Here is a 17,589-nt window from a genome sequence, read left to right as displayed (position 1 = left end):
TCTGGCGAAATCTTCTGTTGAGATGGGGCATCCTGGGGCCTCAGTGAAGGTCTCCTGCAAAGCTTCTGGATACACCTTTACCAGCTCTGCTGTGTTCTGGGTGGGAGAGGCCCCAGGAGATGAGCTGCAGTATGTGAGCTGGGTCAACACAAACTCTGGGAAACCCACATATGGCCAGAGCTTCTCAAAAGAATTTTTCTTCTCCATTTACACCTCTGTCAGCTCAGTCTATCTGCAGATCAGTGGCCTGATGTTGGAGGGTATGACCATGCATCACTGTGTGAGAGACTCAGTGTGATGACCCCCATCATCAGTGGGTTACAAACCCTGAGATGCGTGGAAGCTGCCCACATGTCAATGAGAATAAAGTTCCATGGAGAACACAGTGGAGTAGAAAGCCTCTGCTTCCCTCCCTGTCAGCCGAGTAGGGGGTCTGAGCACAAGAGCATGCCATGGTCACAATGTGCCTGGGGGTCTCCTTCATGAGCAAAACTTACTTCTGAAAGTCTCAGGTGAAATGTGTGTAAAGAGGCTGAAAAGGAGCCTTTCCTTAATCAAAGTCATCCTTGTCCCCAGGTGTCCTTTCCCAAGGGAGCTACATGATGTATGGCTAAGGACTAGTGAACCTCTGAGAGATGCTCCAAACATGGGGTGCATGGTGCCAGTTGTAGTTCACACCCCAACTGAGCAGAAGCTTGCCCAGATACAGAGCAGAATCTTGACCCCAGGGGCACTTCTCAGTTCCAGCTCTCCATGCAGCTGAGCTCTGTGACCAATGGGGACATGGCTATATGTTACTGTACTGCACACCGAGGGCAAGGCAATTCCAGGCCAGATTACAATGTCTATCTCAAGGGTGTAGGGGTGAGTAGAAAATCAGATTTCCTACTGCATCAAAGGGTATCCAACTGTGGATGGGATTTGCATTGGGAATGCACTGGATCCTTGAAGAAATCCACTGGAACCCCCGAATCCATTGCCCTGATGTTCAACATGTCCTGCCCATGAGCACCATGGTCAAAGGGGGCACATGTTAAGTCAGAAGCTCTTTTAGAAAGAATCAGAAGTCTTTGTTATAATTTTAAATGAAATGTATGTTGAACTCTTCAGTACCTAAGAAAATGTGCAGAGTGAATATATCTGCTAGCATATGAACAGGCAAAAAACAATCACTCCAAAGTCATGGACACAGTCACTAACACGGTATAAACATCACACACACACACACAGTCAAATGCTGTCATGTACACAATTTCAGCACAACCAATCACAGTCACACACAATCACAGTCACACACTCAGTGGACAGTTACCAATACAGTCTCACGCTGTCAAACACAGCCTCACATGGAATCACATGCACACATTTACATAAAGAGTCAATACATGCATTCACACACAGCCACACAGATGTGCACACAGTTACAAGACTGAGTCACAAACACAGTCACACACAGAGTCAAACTGCCATACACAGTCACACTGAAAGTCACAGCCACATAGTTACATACTGTCACACATATTGTCACAATTCTGTCTCATGCAGTAGTGTGCCCACACAGTCACACACCGCCATACACACAGTGACAATCTCATTGTTGAAAAAGACATGCTTTCACACATGAAGTGTGATACAAAACTGTTCACGTCATTGCAGTTTCCTTTTTTCTTTGATTTTATTGATTATGCCATTACAGTTGTTCTATTCCCCCCTTCATTCCCCTCCACCCTGCATCCCCCCACCCCCACCATCCCCCCCTTTAGTTTATGACCATGTGTCTCAACTTCTTTAGATTCTATATTTCCCATACTATTCTTGCCCCCTGTCTATTTTCTACCTACGGTCTATGCTACTTATTTTCTATAACTTTCCCCCCTTCTCCTCCCACTCCCCTGTTGCTAACCCTCCATGAGATCTTCATTTCTATGTTTCTACTCCTGATCTAGCTGTCCTTTTAGTTTGCTTTTGTTTTAGGTGTGGTTGTTAATAACTGTGAGTTTGCTGTCCTTTCGCTGTTCATATTTTTTATCTTCTTTTTCTTAGGTAAGTCCCTTTAACATTTCATATAATAAGGGCTTGGTGATGATGAACTCCTTGAATTTGATCTTATCTAAGAAGCACTTTATCTGTCCTTCCATTCTAAATGAAAGTTTTGCTGGATAGAGCAGTCTTGGTTGTAGGTCTTTGGATTTTATGACTTGGAATACCTCTTTCCAGCCCCTTCTTGCCTGTAAGGTCTCTTTTGAGAAATCCAGCTGACAGTCTGATGGGAACTCCTTTGTAGGTGACTGTCCCCTTACCTCTTGCTGCTTCTAGGATTCTCTCCTTCATTTTAATTTTGGCTAATGTAATGATGATGTGCCTTGGTGTGTTCCTTCTTGGGTCCAACTTCTTTGGGACTCTGTGAGCTTCCTGGATTTCCTGGAAGTCTATTTCCTTTGCCAGATTGGGGAAATTCTACTTTATTATTTGTTCAAATAAGTTTTCCACTGGTGGCTGTTCGTCTCCCCCTTCTTGTACCCCTATAATTCAGATGTTGGAACATTTAAAGATGTCCTGGAGGTTCCTAAGCCTCTCCTCACTTTTTTGAATTCTTGTTTCTTCATCCTTTTCTGTTTGGTCATTTTTTTCTCTTGCTGATCCACTTCTTTGATTTGAGTCCCAGTTTCCTTTTCATTACTATTGTTTTCCTGTGTGTTTTCCTTCATTTCAATTACTTTAGCTTGCATATGTTCCTCTAATTTGTGACTAAAATCAACCAGTTCTGTGAGGATCCTGATCACCAGTGTTTTGAACTGTGCATCTGAAAGTTTTGCTATTTCTTCATCGCTTAGAGTTATGGGCTCTGGGGCTTTGAGATCTTCTTGAGCCATTTTTTATCTATTTGCTCCCATTAAGTATGAGGAGTGGAGGCTTAGTTGTTCACCAGGGCGGGGCCGCTCAGGTCGCTGGGTTGTGATGCTGTATGTGGGGGCAGGGTCAGAGCTGGTAAATAGCGGCCCCCTCTGCTGCCTCTCCCCGCTGGGGCCTGCTTGGTCCCGTCTCACTGCCCACTCCCTCGCTGGTCTATCTGCACAAGAATGCGCGACCACAGTCAACTTGCCGCCCTGAGCCCTCGCTGGGTCTGCTGGTCACTCACTGCATCGCTCACTGGGTTGCTCACTGGGTCGGCCCTTTGCAACCCCACACCTGGGATCCTAGCGCCTGAGTCTGTCTGACCGAATTTTCCTGTGCAACCCCGCTCTGCCAGCTGCTGGTGTTGCCCCTCTTACCGGTAAGGCTGAAGAATTTGTTGTTATCAAACTTCCAAAAAGTTCAATTTTCTGTGTTCTGGCTGTGTTTTCTATTGCTAATATTTTGTTGTCTCTAAATTTGGTTGTGCGAGAAAGCACGGCGTCTCCACCTATGCTTCCATCTTGGCGGAAGTTGCACACTATTTTCTCTATAATGTGTCAGGGTGTTTTCTGCCTGGTAATTCCATTGGTTACTGCCCCAATATTTTCAGGGATTTACTGAAAAAAGTTCATGCCAACTGAACTTTAATCACCAGGTAATAGCAAACAGCATCACCTAATTTCTATGTAATTATACATAAGTATTTCTTTTTTCCATAACCATAGTTCAGCATGCTGAATTTGCATTTTCACCTATAATTCTGTTTCCCAATAATCTGTACAAAGTTAGGAAAGTGCACAATTAAAATATAGTCACATGAATGGGAAGGATAGTTGGGACAAAATGCCCAGGTTAAGTTTAAAAGGGGAGTAACTTGAGGAAGAATCCCCTGATTTGCCTACTGGACCCACGTGTCTCCCTCTCTACTCCATTCTCTGCTTCTCTTAGTAAAGGAGAAAAGGTAAATGAGGACAGAAACAGGAAACTCACCACAGTGCAGTGTAAAACCAGGGTGCTGGTGGTGTCTGAGATGGGGCTGACCTGTTACAGGGTGTGGATGGGTCTCACAGACAAGATGTAATGGAAACAGAATAAAAATTGTGAAATCTAGTTTTATATATTTTAAAAATAGTTAATTGTGGCAGAATACAAAAAAGCGTACCATCTTAGCTATTCAAAATATATAATTCAGTAGTGTTAGGTATATTCATATTGACAAAGAACAAGATGAAAAACTCTTTTGTCTTACAAAGTCTGACACTTTATACACATAAATCACATTTCCCTCCTCCAAGCTCTGGCACTCACCATTCTACTTCCTGTTTGTATATACTTGACTACTCTAGATATATACCTTGCATCTGTGGCATCATACGGCATTGTCTTCTTGTGAATGTCATATTTCTCTCATCATAAAGTCCTCGAGTTCCATTATGCTGAAACAGCTGATGTCATCCCCATCTTCAGTGTTGTGCGATACTCCAGCGTATATATGTACTATGTGCATGTTTTGTTTATCCCTTCATCCATCAAGGGGTATTTAGGTTGTTTTCACCTATTGTCTGTTCTGAATTTACTGATACAATCAGGGGTGTTTAACCATCTCTTTGAAATGACTTTAGACATACACCTGGGGTTCCAATTGCTGCACCACATGGCACTTCCACTTTGTATTTCTGAAAAGCATTTGTACTGTTTTTTTCTAGTGGATGCTCAAATGAGTGAGTTTTTCAAGTGAGTTTTATTTCCCATATTCTTGCAAACATTCATCATTTTCTTTTTTTAATTAAGTTTATTTAGTTATTTTTCAAGTACAGTTTTTTGTCTATTTTTCCCATCCCAGCCTCCCCCACCACTTGCTCCCCACCCACCTCCCATTTCCACCCCCCTTTGTTCTAGTCCCTGTGTCCTTCCTATTTGTTCCTCCAAATCCCTCCCCCTTTTTCCCCTTAACTTCCCTTCCTTCTCCCCTCTGGTCACTGTCCCCTTGTTCTCTATTTCAGTGTCTTTGTTTTTTTTTCTGCTTGCTTGTTTGTTTTGTTGTTTAGCTTCCTGTTAAAGGTGAGATCATATGGTATTTGTCTTTCAACACCTGGCCTATTTCACTCAGCATAATGCTTTCCAGTTCCATCCATGTTGTTGCAAAAGGTAGTAGCTCCTTCTTTCTCTCTGCAGCAGAGAATTCCATTGTGTATATGTACCACAATTTTTGATCCATTCATTTACTGTTGGGCACCTAGGTTGTTTCCGACTCTTGGCTATGGTAAATTGTGCTGCTATGAACATTGTAGTGCATAGGTTCTTTGAAATTGATGTTTTAGGATTCTTAGGATATACTCCTAGCAGTGGAATTGCTGGGTCAAAAGGCAGGTAGATTTTTATTTTTCTGAGAAAATTCCATACTGTTTTCCATAATGGTTGTACCAGTCTGCAATCCCACCAACTGTGGACTAAGGACCCCTTTTCCCCACAACCTCTCCAACATTTGTTGTTTGTTGCTTTGTTTATGATAGCCATACCGACTGGTGTAAAGTGGTATCTTATTGTGGTTTTAATTTGCATATTTCTGATAGCTAACGATACTGAGCATCTCTTCATGTGTCTCTAAATGTTCTGTATGTCCTTCTTGGAGAAGTGTTTGTTCAAGTCCTTTTCCCATTTTTTAATTGGGTTGGGTGTCTTCTTAGAGTGGAGTAGTGTAAGTTCTTTGTATATTTTGGAGATTAAAGCTTTGTCTGAGGTATCATTGGCAAATATGTTTTCCCATACAGTTGGTTGTCTTGTTAATTTAATACAGTTTTCTTTAGCCACTCAGAAGCTTTTTATTTTGATGAGATCCCATTTGTTTAATCTCTCCTTTATATTCCTTGCCCTAGGGGACATATCAGTAAAAACGTTGCTGCGTGAAATATCTGAGATTTTCTTGGCGATATTCTCCTCTAGGACTGTAATGTTGTCACGGCTTACATTTAAGTCTTTTATCCACCTTGAATTTATTTTCATGTATGGTGTAAGTCTGTGCTCAAGTTTCACTTTTTTGCATGTAGCTGTCCAGTTCTCCCAACACCATTTGTTGAAGAGGCTATCTTTACTCCATTTTATGTTACTGCCCCCTTTGTCGAATATTAATTGACTGTAGAGAGTTGGGTTGATTTCTGGGCTCTCTGTTCTGTTCCATTGGTCTATGTGCCTGTTTTTATGCAAGTACCAGGCTGTTTTGATTACAGTGGCCTTGTAATACAATTTGATATCAGGTATTGTGATCCCTCCTACTTTGTCCTTCTTTCTCAAAAGAACAGCTGCTATTCGGGCTCGTTTATAGTTCCATATAAATTTTTGAAGTGTCTGTTCTATGTCTGTGAAATATGCCATTGGTACTTTAATAGGAATTGCATTGAATCTGTATATTGCTTTGGGTAGTACGGACATTTTGATGATGTTAATTCTTCCAATCCATGAACAAGGTATATGTTTCCATTTTTTTGTGTCTTCCTTGATTTCTTTCTTCAGGGATATGTAGTTTTCTACATACAGTTTTTTTTTTACCTCCGTAATTAGGTTTATTCCCAGATATTTTATTTTTCTTTATGCTATATTGAATTGGATTTTTTCCTTGATTCCTGCTTCTACTGATTCACTGTTGGTATACAAAATTGCATTTCATTTCTGGAATTGACTTCGTAACCAGCTATTTTGCCAAATTCATTACTTAGTTCAAGTAGTTCTTGGGTAGAGTCTATAGGAGTTTCCATGTACACTATCATGTCATCTGCAAACAGTGACAGTTTTTCTTACTCCTTTCCTATTTGGATGCCTTTTATTTCCTTTTCTTGCCTGATCACTGTGGCTAAAACTTCCAATACTATATTGAATAGAAGTGGTGAAAGTGGACATTCTTGTCTTGTTCCTGATCTTAGTGGAAAAGCTTTGTTTTTTTCCCATTGAGTATGATATTGGCTGTAGGTCTCTCATATATGGCCTTTATTATTTTGAGAAATGCTCCCTCTATTCCCACTTTGCCGAGTGTTTTTATCATTAATGGGTGTTGTACCTTATCAAAAGCTTTTTCCGCATCTATTGATGTGATCGTGTGATTTTTGTCTTTGCTTTTGTTTATGTAATGTATTACATTTACTGATTTATGAATATTGAACCATCCTTGCATCCCTGGGATGAATCCCAGTTGGTCATGGTGTATGATCTTTTTGATATATTGTTGGATGCGATTTGCCAATATTTTGTTGAGGATTTTAGCATCAATGTTCATCAGCGATATTGGCCTGAATTTTTCTTTCTTTGTTGTGTCTCTATCTGGTTTTGGAATTAAGATGATGCTAGCTTCATAAAAAGAATTTGGGAGTTTTGCAACCTTCTGGATTTTTTGGAATAGTCTGTGGAGAATAGGGGTTAGCTCTTCCTTAAATGCTTTGTAGAATTCTCCTGTGAAACCATCTGGTACAGGGCTTTTGTGTGATAGGAGTTTTTTTGATTACTGCTTCAATTTGTTTTACTGTTATTGGTATATTTAGATTTTCTGCTTCTTTTTCACTGAGTTTTGGAAGATTGTATTTTTCTAGAAATGTGTCCATTTCCCCTAGGCTCTCAATTTCTTTGCCATACAGTTCTTCATAGTAATTTCTTACAATCCCTTCTATTTCGGCGGTATCAGTTGTAATCTCTCCTCTTTCATTTCTGATTGTGTTTCTTTGTGTCCTCTCTCTTCTTGTTGAGCCTACATAAAGGCTTGTCTATTTTGTTTATCTTCTCAAAGAAACAAATCCTGGATTCATCCATCCTTAAAATTGTGTCTTTAGTTTCTATGTCATTTAATTCTGCTCTAATCTTGGTTATTTCCTTCCTTCTGCTTGCTCTGGGCTGTCTTTGTTGTTGTTCCTCGAGTTCTTGCAGGCGTAGCGTTAGGCTGTTTGTTTGAAATGTTTCTATTTCCTTTAGGTGGGCCTGTATTGCTATAAACTTCCCTCTCAGGACTGCCTTCGCTGTGTCCCATAAGTTTTGGGTTGTTGTGAGATCATTTTCATTTGTTTCCAGAAATGTTTTGATTTCTTCCCTAATTTCATTCTTGACCCATTCGTTGTTTAATACCATACCATTCACTCTCCATGATTTTGGATGCTTTGGGTTTTTTTTTGGGGGGGGGTGTTGGTTTCCAATTTCAGTCCCTTGTGGTCAGAGAAGATGTTTGGTATAATTCCAATTTTCTTGAATTTTTCAGGCACGTTTTTTGTCCTATCATGTGTTCTATCTTTGAAAATGTTCCATGTGCATTTGAAAAGAATGTATATTTAGCTTAATTGGGATGAAGGGCTCTATATATATCAGTTAAGTCCATTTCATCTAGGGTGTTGTTTAATGCCACAATATCTTTGTTGATAATTTGTTTGGAAGATCTGTCCATTTTTGATAGTAGGGTGTTAAAATCCCCTACTATAATTGTGTTGCTGTCAGTATCTTTCTTGAAGTCCTCTAAGATTTTCTTGATATATTTGGGTGCCCCTATGTTTGGTGCATATATATTTAGAATGTTAATGTCTTCTTGGTGGATTCTTCCCTTGAGTATAATGAAGTGACCTTCTGGGTCTTTCTTTATGGCCCTTTTTTCGATTTCTATTTTGTCTGATATGAGAATTGCTACCCCACCTTTTTTTTTTCATGTCTGTTTTCTTGGAAAACTTGTTTCCAGCCTTTCACTTTTAGTCTGTGATGGTCTTTTGTCCTGAGGTGGGTCTCTGGTAGGCAGCATATATGTGGGTCATGCTTTCTTATTCATTGAGCTATTCTGTGTCTTTTGATTGGAGCATTTAATTCATTTATGTTTAAGGTTATCATTGATAGGTACTTATTCATTGCCATTTTTGTACCTGTGTTCCTCTCTGTCTCCCTCTTATCCTTCCTTCCCTTAAAGCAGTCCTTTTAGTATTTCTTGTAGAGCTGGTTTGGTGGAGGCGTATTCTTTTAGGCTTCTTTTGTCTTGGAAGCCCTTTATTTGTCTATCTATCTTCATTGAGGGCCTTGTTGGGTAAAGTTGCCTTGGTTGTAGACCTCTGTTTCTCATTACTTGGAATATTTCTTGCCATTCTCTTGTTGCTTGAAGTGTTTCCATTGAGAAGTCAGTAGCCAACCTTATTGGGGCTCCCTTGTATGTTAATTCTTTTTTCTCCCTTGCTGCCTTTACGATTCTCTCTTTGTCTTGGAATTTTGCCATTTGGTGGTGATGTGTCTTCAAGTGGGCCTCCTTGGGTTCCTCTTGATTGGGACTCTCTTTGATTCCTGGATTTGTGAGTTTTTTTCTCTTATCAAATTAGGGAAATTTTCTCTCATTACTTGTTCAAATACGTTTTCTATCCCTTGTTCTTCTTCTTCTCCTTCTGGTATTCCTATTATTCGGATATTATTACTTTTCATATTGTCTTGTATTTCTCTTAATCCCTCTTCATTCTCTACGAGCCTCTTTTCATTTTCTTGCTCTTTCTGTGAGATGCTTTCTACATTGTCTTCCAACTCACTAATCCTATCCTCCGCTTCATCTATCCTACTTTGGAAACTTTCTACTGTGTACTTCAATTCGGAAATTGTATTCTTCATTTCCTCTTGTCTCTTGCTGATAATTTCCATTTCCTTTTTCATGTTGCTGTAGTTTGCAGAGAGATCATTGTAGTTCCCCTGTAGTTTCTCGTAGTTCATTGTGAGCTCTTTGAACTTCGTAATAACCGGTGGTTTGAATTCACTATCTGATAGTTGATTAGCCTCTATTTCATGTAACATTCTTTCTGAATTTTCTGCTTTTTCTTTCATTTAGAGATTGTTTCTTTGTCTTCTCATTGTTTGAACTCTTCTTGTGGTCTCAGCTTGTAAAATTGATCTGTTCTGAAACCCTGGTTTTATGGTGTGTACTTCTGTGGTATGATCCTTGTGAAGTTCAGTGGTGCAAGCTCCTTGAAGTTTCTTGTTGTTCTTCGTCTACACCTACTCTCACGCTGGTCCTCACACTGGTCCCTGCATTGGTCGCCTACCACTGCTGAATGTCCTGGCTCTAGTAGCCGCCTCCTCAAGCACCCAGGCCCGTTACTAAGGCAGCGGCACAGGGGCTGTTAATGTCCCAGCTCCTGTATCTGGCTCCTCTGCCACCCAGGGCTGTGACAGGGGTTTGGAGTGCCTCGGTTTCCGAACCTGACTTCCCGGCGTCTAGTCCTGTCTCTATGGCAGTGGCACAGAAGCTTAGAATGTCTCAACTCTGGTACCTGATTCCCCAGCATCCAGTCCCATCGCTATGGCAGCGGCACAGGGGCTGAGAATGTCTCCGCTCCCGTAGTGGGCTCCTCTGTCGCCCAGGGTGGTCACAGAGTTTTGGAGTGTCCAGGCTCCTGTACCTGACTCCCCGGCGTCCAGTCCCGTCGCTGTGGCAGCGGCACAGGGCCTGAGGCTGTCCTGGCTCCCATACCTGGCTCCTCAGGGCCCAGGCCTGTCTCTATGGCGGTGTCACAGGGGCCTTTGGTGTTACAGCTCCTGCAACTGACCCTTCTGTTGCCCAGGCCGTTAGCTATGGCATCGGCACAGGGGCTGAGAATGTCCCAGCTCTGGTTCCTGACTCCTCTGTCTCGCAGGACCGTCACAGGGGCTTGGAGTGTCCGGCTCCTGTACCTGACTCCCTGGCTCCCAGGCCTGTTGCTCTGACAGCGGCACAGGGGCCACGTGAGACCCAGCTCCTGTAGCTCACTCTGCCGCCGTCTGGTGTTTCAGCGTCGGTCACAATCTCTGGTCTTTTAATTTAATAAATGCTGGGTAACCAATGGTTTATTGTGCTGTTTCTCTATAGATCTGCCAGGATTTTCACCCATGAGTAGAGGAGCTAGCATCAGCTCCGTCTTACTCTGTTGCCATCTACCCTGCATTCTCCCTGAGTTTATTTTTAGTGCCTATGGCTGTTGTAACCAACAAACATGGACAATGATGGCTGACCTGTTTCTGGGGAGTTTTGTTGGAAAACACACACACACAATAGAGAGTCAATGAAAAACATTGATAACTTAAACTTTTTTTAAATTAAGTAATTTTACCCCATCGAGAATCCATTAAGGCACTGTCAGACAGTGACCAGAGGGGAGTGGAAAGAGAATTTCAGGGAAAAATGGGAAGTGTTTACAGAAACAAATATAGAGGACACATAGACAAGAACTAAAGGGGGTGTAAATGAAGGGGAGGTGGGGAGCATTGAGGGGTGAGCTAGGATGGGAGTAAAAGACAGAAAACTATAGTTGAACAACAATGAAAATAAATTTAAGAAAGCCATTAAGTCAATGAAAAGACTAATGTGAGATGAAGAATATATTTCCACATTATCTAAAGCAAGAGAGTGTTTATTACACATTAAGAATGCCATATGTTGCCTGGGAGACCACAGCACCCTCTCACCACAGTGACCATCCTCAGAAGTAGGGTCAAGGGAGGCTAGGAGTGTGTGTTACCCATTAGGGTTGACATTCCCTTTCTTGTGAGCAAATCTGTACTAGGAGGTTCCCTCATTTTCCCCCTCTGGACATCAACATCACCGATAATACTGAAAGGACAAATTGGGTATCATTGATTTGTGGTGCAATTTACAAAGCAGGTTTAAGATGTTGTGAAACATGACAGCCATTTTACTCTTCTGATCTTATTTTTCCATGACTGTGAACTGCTAGAAAACAAGATAGAATGTGACCAACTGACCCACAGGCACCAGCAAAAGGTAACACTGGAGCAAACTGCAGCTTATGCAAATGAATGAAAACCTGCTGTGTTGCAATGCCCCTGACAGCCCAGTGGCCACACAAATACAGCCACCCCATTCTTTTATAATTCAATCAAAAGCCAAAGTCCCAACATCTCACCACTGCTGTATCTCTCCACAATTAAGTTCCTTTCCTCCTTTGGAAAGTGAATTAACTTTGTTGTCTCCATTTTCTTCTTTTTGTGAATTATTTCACAGCCTATGTACTGGCCACACTTACCAATACTAGACAGATAAAATAGGTAAGTTAATCCACTGGCACATCCTTTCAATATATGAAGAATCCTGATTTGTACCCATACATAATCATTATTTTTATTTCTAGTCTTTTCTCCATGTAAAAATGTCACCACTACTTATGTGATTAGTTTGGAGTCTTTATTGTGCCCAGAGCTGGTGAAGCTCTCACAGACCCTCTCCCTAACCCTCACTGTCTCTGCATTATTATTAAACAACAGTAATACATACTGGCCCTGTCAGGCTCCAGGGAAAGGTTAAAATGAATGAGGTGCATATATGTTAATAGGAGTGTTTTCTATACCCTGACCCTCAAGAGCCAAACTGTCATGTTCAGGGACAAATGCAAGGACCAGTTCTCTCTACAGCTGAGCTCTGTGACCACCAAGGTCATGGTCATGTATTACAGTGTGAGACACAGAGAAGGGAAGTTAGTGTGAGTCCGCACACAAATCTCCCTGCCAGAGAAAGAAGGGCTTGGCTGTGGGAGACATAGAGGACACCAGGGTGTTCTTGACACCAAGGACACACAAGACCAGCAGGGTTTGTTCCAACAAGGTCACAGACAATGTGTCTCAGCTCAGATGTGGTTCATTCATTGCCCTTGTTTATTCATCCACCTGCATGAAGATCCCTTTCCCATTTGTGCATTGATACATTTAGAACATCATATCCAAGTTCACTGGATGACCGTCATGTGTGCACATGGTTGCAGGATTTCCTAGGGTCCCATGCACACATGAATAGGGACTGTGAGAGAGCGGTCATGGTTTTTCTGAAGGTAACTATTGGCCAACCAGAGCAACCAAATCGACTCCCTCTACAGCTTCCTGATTACAGCTACATCAAATGTGCTCATACACAAATCTTGATGGTGAATTGAAGCCTGAACCACTGAAAATGAACAGTTTATATAAAGTTATATCTAAGTCAATCAACAGAAAAAAAATAACAGTTTTATGCCCCATTAGTTGAAGGAAGATTTACAATCTGCAGAGCCACCCTACCAACACAGTATCTCCTAAAATGACCAACTTAAAATTTGATCACATGACTGTGTATTAATGTGCAATAGACACAGAGAGGGGAAGCCAGTGTGAGTTCAGACAAAAACCTTCCTGTAGAAAACAGGGAGTCTGGGTTCAGAGGGGAGCTCAGGACACCAGAGGGTGCTCAAGACATCAGGAGCAGCTCAAAACCCACCAAACACAAGATCAGCCCAGGAGTAGGCACAGGTTATATTTGAGATGCCCCCCCCCCTTTTAACTCTGGTGTTTCCTGTCTTTGCTCAGCAACTCTTACCATGCATTTTTCAACTGCCTGACTTTCTTTGTCTTACATCTTATAATTTAGAACAGATATTAAATTTATATATAATATGGGGACTCCCGCCAAGATGGAGGCATAGGTGGAAACACCTTGCGTCCATGAACAACTAAATCTAAAAACAATAAAGTTTTAACAACAATAAACACAACCAAACCACACAGAAAATCAACAATACGGAGTCTGAAAACAACGAAATGCTCAGCTAAACTGGTAAGAGGGGCGAAGCCTGCAGCAGAACGGGTTGGCCAAAAAGATCCCTGACCGGGTAGTGCACAAGCAGCCAAAGGCGTGGGTCCCAGGTGCGGGCTACCTTCAGGCAGACACAAGGAAGAGGCACGGCTGGCTGTCTGTGGTCGGTGGAACATTTGCGTGCAGACAAACCAGTGAAGAGGCGAGCATTGAGACCGCATGGTGCAGGGCGGCGGGCTTCCACATTTCCACTCAGATAAACAGGCCAGGGTGAGTGGTGGGACAGACTGGGTGAGAGGAGAGGACCATCATTGCTCCCTTTTCTGACCCCGCCCCCACATGCAGTGTCACAGACCTGCAACCTGGGTAGTCCCGCCCTGGTAAACAACTAAGGCTCAGCTCCTCATACTTAATGGGGGGCAAACAGACCAAAAGTGTCTCAACAACAACTGAGAGCCCCAGAGCTGAAAAATCTAAGCGATGAAGAAATAGCCAAACTTTCAGATGCATAGTCCAAAACACTGGCGTTCAGGATCCTCACAGAACTGGTTGATTTTAGGCACAAATTAGAGAAACATATGAAAACTAAACTAATTGAAATAAATGGTAATGCACAGGAAACGAATAGTAATGGAAAGGAGACTGGGACTCAAATCAAGGGAGTAGACTAGAAGGAAGGAAAACTGACCAAACAGAAAAGAATGAAGAAACAAGAATTCAAAAAATGAGGAGAGGCTTAGGAACCTCCAGAATATCTTTAAACATTCCAACATTCGAATTATAGGGGGTACCAGAAGGGGAAGAGGAACATTCACAAGTGGAAACCTTATTTGAACAAATAATAAAGGAGAACTTCCCCAATCTGGCAAAGGAAATAGACTTCCAGGAAATCCGGGAAGCTCAGAGAGTCCCAAAGAAGTTGGACCCAAGAAGGAACACACCAAGGCACATCATCATTATATTTGCCAAGATTAAAATGAAGGAGAGAATCCTAGAAGTAGCAAGAGATAAGGGGACTGTCACCTACAAAGGAGTTCCCATCAGACTGTCAGTGGATTTCTCAAAAGAGACGTTACAGGCAAGAAGGGGCTGGAAAGAGGTATTCCAAGTCATGAAAACCAAAGACCTACAACCAAGATTGCTCTATCCAGCAAGGTTTTCATTTAGAATGGAAGGACAGATAAAGAGCTTCTCAGATAAGATCAAATTCAAGGAGTTAATCATCACCAAGCCCTTATTATATGAAATGTTAAAGGGACTTACCTAAGAAAAAGAAGATAAAAATATGAACAGTGAAAGGACAGCAAACTCACAGTTATCAACAACCACACGTAAAACAAAAGCAAATTAAGAGGACAGCTAGATCAGGAGTGAACCATAGAAATGAAGATCTTGTGGAGGATTAGCAACAGGGGGGTGGGAGAAGGAGAAGGGGAGAGAAGGTACAGAAAATAAGTAGCATAGACAGTAGATAGAAAATAGATAGGGGGAGGGTAAGAATAGTAGGGGAAATATAGAATCTAAAGAACTTGATATACGTGTTCATGACCTAAAGGGGGGGATGGTGGGAGAGAAGAACAGGGGGATAGAACAAATGTAAAGGTATAATCAATAAAAATGTTAAAAATGTTATAGATACATATATATAAAGATAATACAAGATAAAACCCATCATTTAAGCATTTTAAATGTGCTATTCAGTATCACTTAATATAGTCAAACTGGTCTGTTACTATCACCACAATCTAGTGGCAAAAGATTGCTTCCCCTCAAACAAAAGTTCATGCCCTTCAGTTCATCACTTCTCAGCCAAGTGCCCCACATCTGCAAATCCCTGTTTCCTTTCTGTACAGCTTTCCTAGAAATGTGACTTCAGTGCTGGGAAAACTAACATAACACTTGTGCCTTCTGTGGAGCTATTGACTTCAAAAATGATGTTTTCCTTATGCCTGTTATGACATTAAAAACATCAGAGAGGTTTTGGTCCAATAAATGATAGAACAGAGGCTTAATGTGTTTTTTCAGCCTGTGTGACATGATGGAACACCCTATGGTCCCACGTGAAGTTTCACCATATGCCGTCCTCTCTAATCACAATGGTACAAAATGTATGGTGCCCAAGGCTGTCTCAAACTCATGTCGTGAAACAATGTGAAAGTGTATCAAGTGCACAGAGATGATGAGAACCCCATCACAGGAGTGATGGAAAGGAAAGAAAACAGGAAGGTTCAAGGAGACTGAACTCATTCCCATTTAACAGTAAAGAGAGCCCACAGGTACCAATATTCATGTTAAAATTTCAGAGTCAAAATCGACCCATTTCAAATATGTCTTATTTCCAGTCACTTAAAATTGGTAAATTATCTTTCAACTTGTGACTACATTTAAAATCAAACCACAGAATTTGCAAATACCAAGTCACCCAGAGATGTTCCTACGTGTCACTAATAGGGACACTGAAATGATGCAAATTGATTCATTGTTCATGTCCTTGTGTTACTCTCTTTTTCAGAGAGTAAAATCCTGCTTCTGAATTGAGCTCTTCATTCCCCAGGTCTCAGATAGATGGAAAGGGAGCTATTTTTAGTCCAAGATTCTTGCTGCTTGTATGGTTCAGAGTGATGACTGGGGGACAGTGTAACCTCTGCAGCCCTGTTCCAACATATCTTCCTGAGCAGTTAGATGTATCAACCTCTAGACCTAAGAATAAGGATGAATACCCCACTGCCCATTCATCGGTTAGCAAGAGGGGAGTAGAAAGTCACCGTTAATATCTGGGTGGCAAGTGAAGGGAATTACAGGATGGACCATTTTCACTATTCTTTCCTGTCTGAATGCAATAGGGCAGAGGCCATTTGTGAGTGAAAGCCACTGAATGCATGATTCTTTACATTCATATGTCACAGAGGACAACTGATGTGAACTGGGGGGAAGAATAGGGGCCACCAGTGAGAGTGGGAGGATCTTTGGACACAGCAGTTCAAAGGAAATGAACCTGCAAATATTTTTATGTAAAATGTTCTTTTTTATTCTTGCAGAGATTGTGGGTAGTGGTGATCTTCAGGTGTGTGTCTTCAGGCCACACAACACAGTGATGGTTCGTGGCAAATCTATACAGTGAGCATCACTGTCACTGTACGTGTAAAGTGGGGAAAATGCAAATTCAAGCAGGTCTGTCAGGTGAATGGGCCACAGGTTTCTGTCACATAATTAGTTCCAGGCACCATGGAAACACACACAATATATACAGCATGTTTACAAGTTTTGGAGAGTTAATCTGGATGAAACCATCCTAATCATTGAAAAGACCCTTGATGACTCAAGGTCTCACCTTCACCGATGGACCAGGATTTGCTGTTTCTGTAACACAGAAGAAGGAAACAACTTCTGCTTGCCTGAAAGTTTTCACACCCATGTTGACTGAAGATGATACCAGTGTGTCTGTGGCATGTATGCAGTTTGAAAGGGAATTTAACAAGAGTCATTTGAAATTATCTGGTTCCAACAAGCAGCTGTTTTCAGTAATCAAATATCAGAGTGAGTAAGGCATCTATAAAGTTTTTCATTCCTTTTTACAAACCACACACTGTTTACTTAAAACCATACATGTCTATGCTGTGACATAGACATGTCACAGCAAGTGCTTTGGTTTCCTCTGTAGATTAATCCTTTGAGGTTTCAGATGGGATAATATCCGAAGTTAAGTCTGCTTGTTTGGCCTAACGAGTTCGTAGAGGATTCACTTAGCTTATGTGCAATGTGTTTTATATTGACTTCCACCCTCACATTATTCCAGTCTCCGGATGGATGAGCACTTGCAGGCTTCCTCACATTGTTCATGTGATGAGGTTTCCTAGAGATATGAGCACCCATTTTTTTTCAGAGAATCTCACCATACACTGCTCCTCAGAACTCTGTTTCTTTTCTGGTTGCATTCTGATTACCAAGCCCTAAGAAATACAGTACCTTCATATGTCTAGGCTGATTTTACATCAGACAGAAAGTTCCATTATTTTACTCCATTCTGGTTAACAGCCTCCATATTTAATATTGATGTGTGATCCATCAACAAATAGTATCAGGGGAAGGATTCACAGAAACAAGTATAAAGGACACATGGACAAAATTTAAGGTGGGGGTGGAATGGGAGG

Source organism: Artibeus jamaicensis, unplaced genomic scaffold (assembly GCF_021234435.1).
Source record: "Artibeus jamaicensis isolate MK-2021 breed Jamaican fruit bat unplaced genomic scaffold, CSHL_Jam_final contig_2225, whole genome shotgun sequence".
In the NCBI taxonomy this organism is placed as follows: Eukaryota; Metazoa; Chordata; class Mammalia; order Chiroptera; family Phyllostomidae; genus Artibeus; species Artibeus jamaicensis.
The sequence above is the reverse complement of the archived record's forward strand: the minus strand, read 5'-3'. Positions refer to the sequence as shown.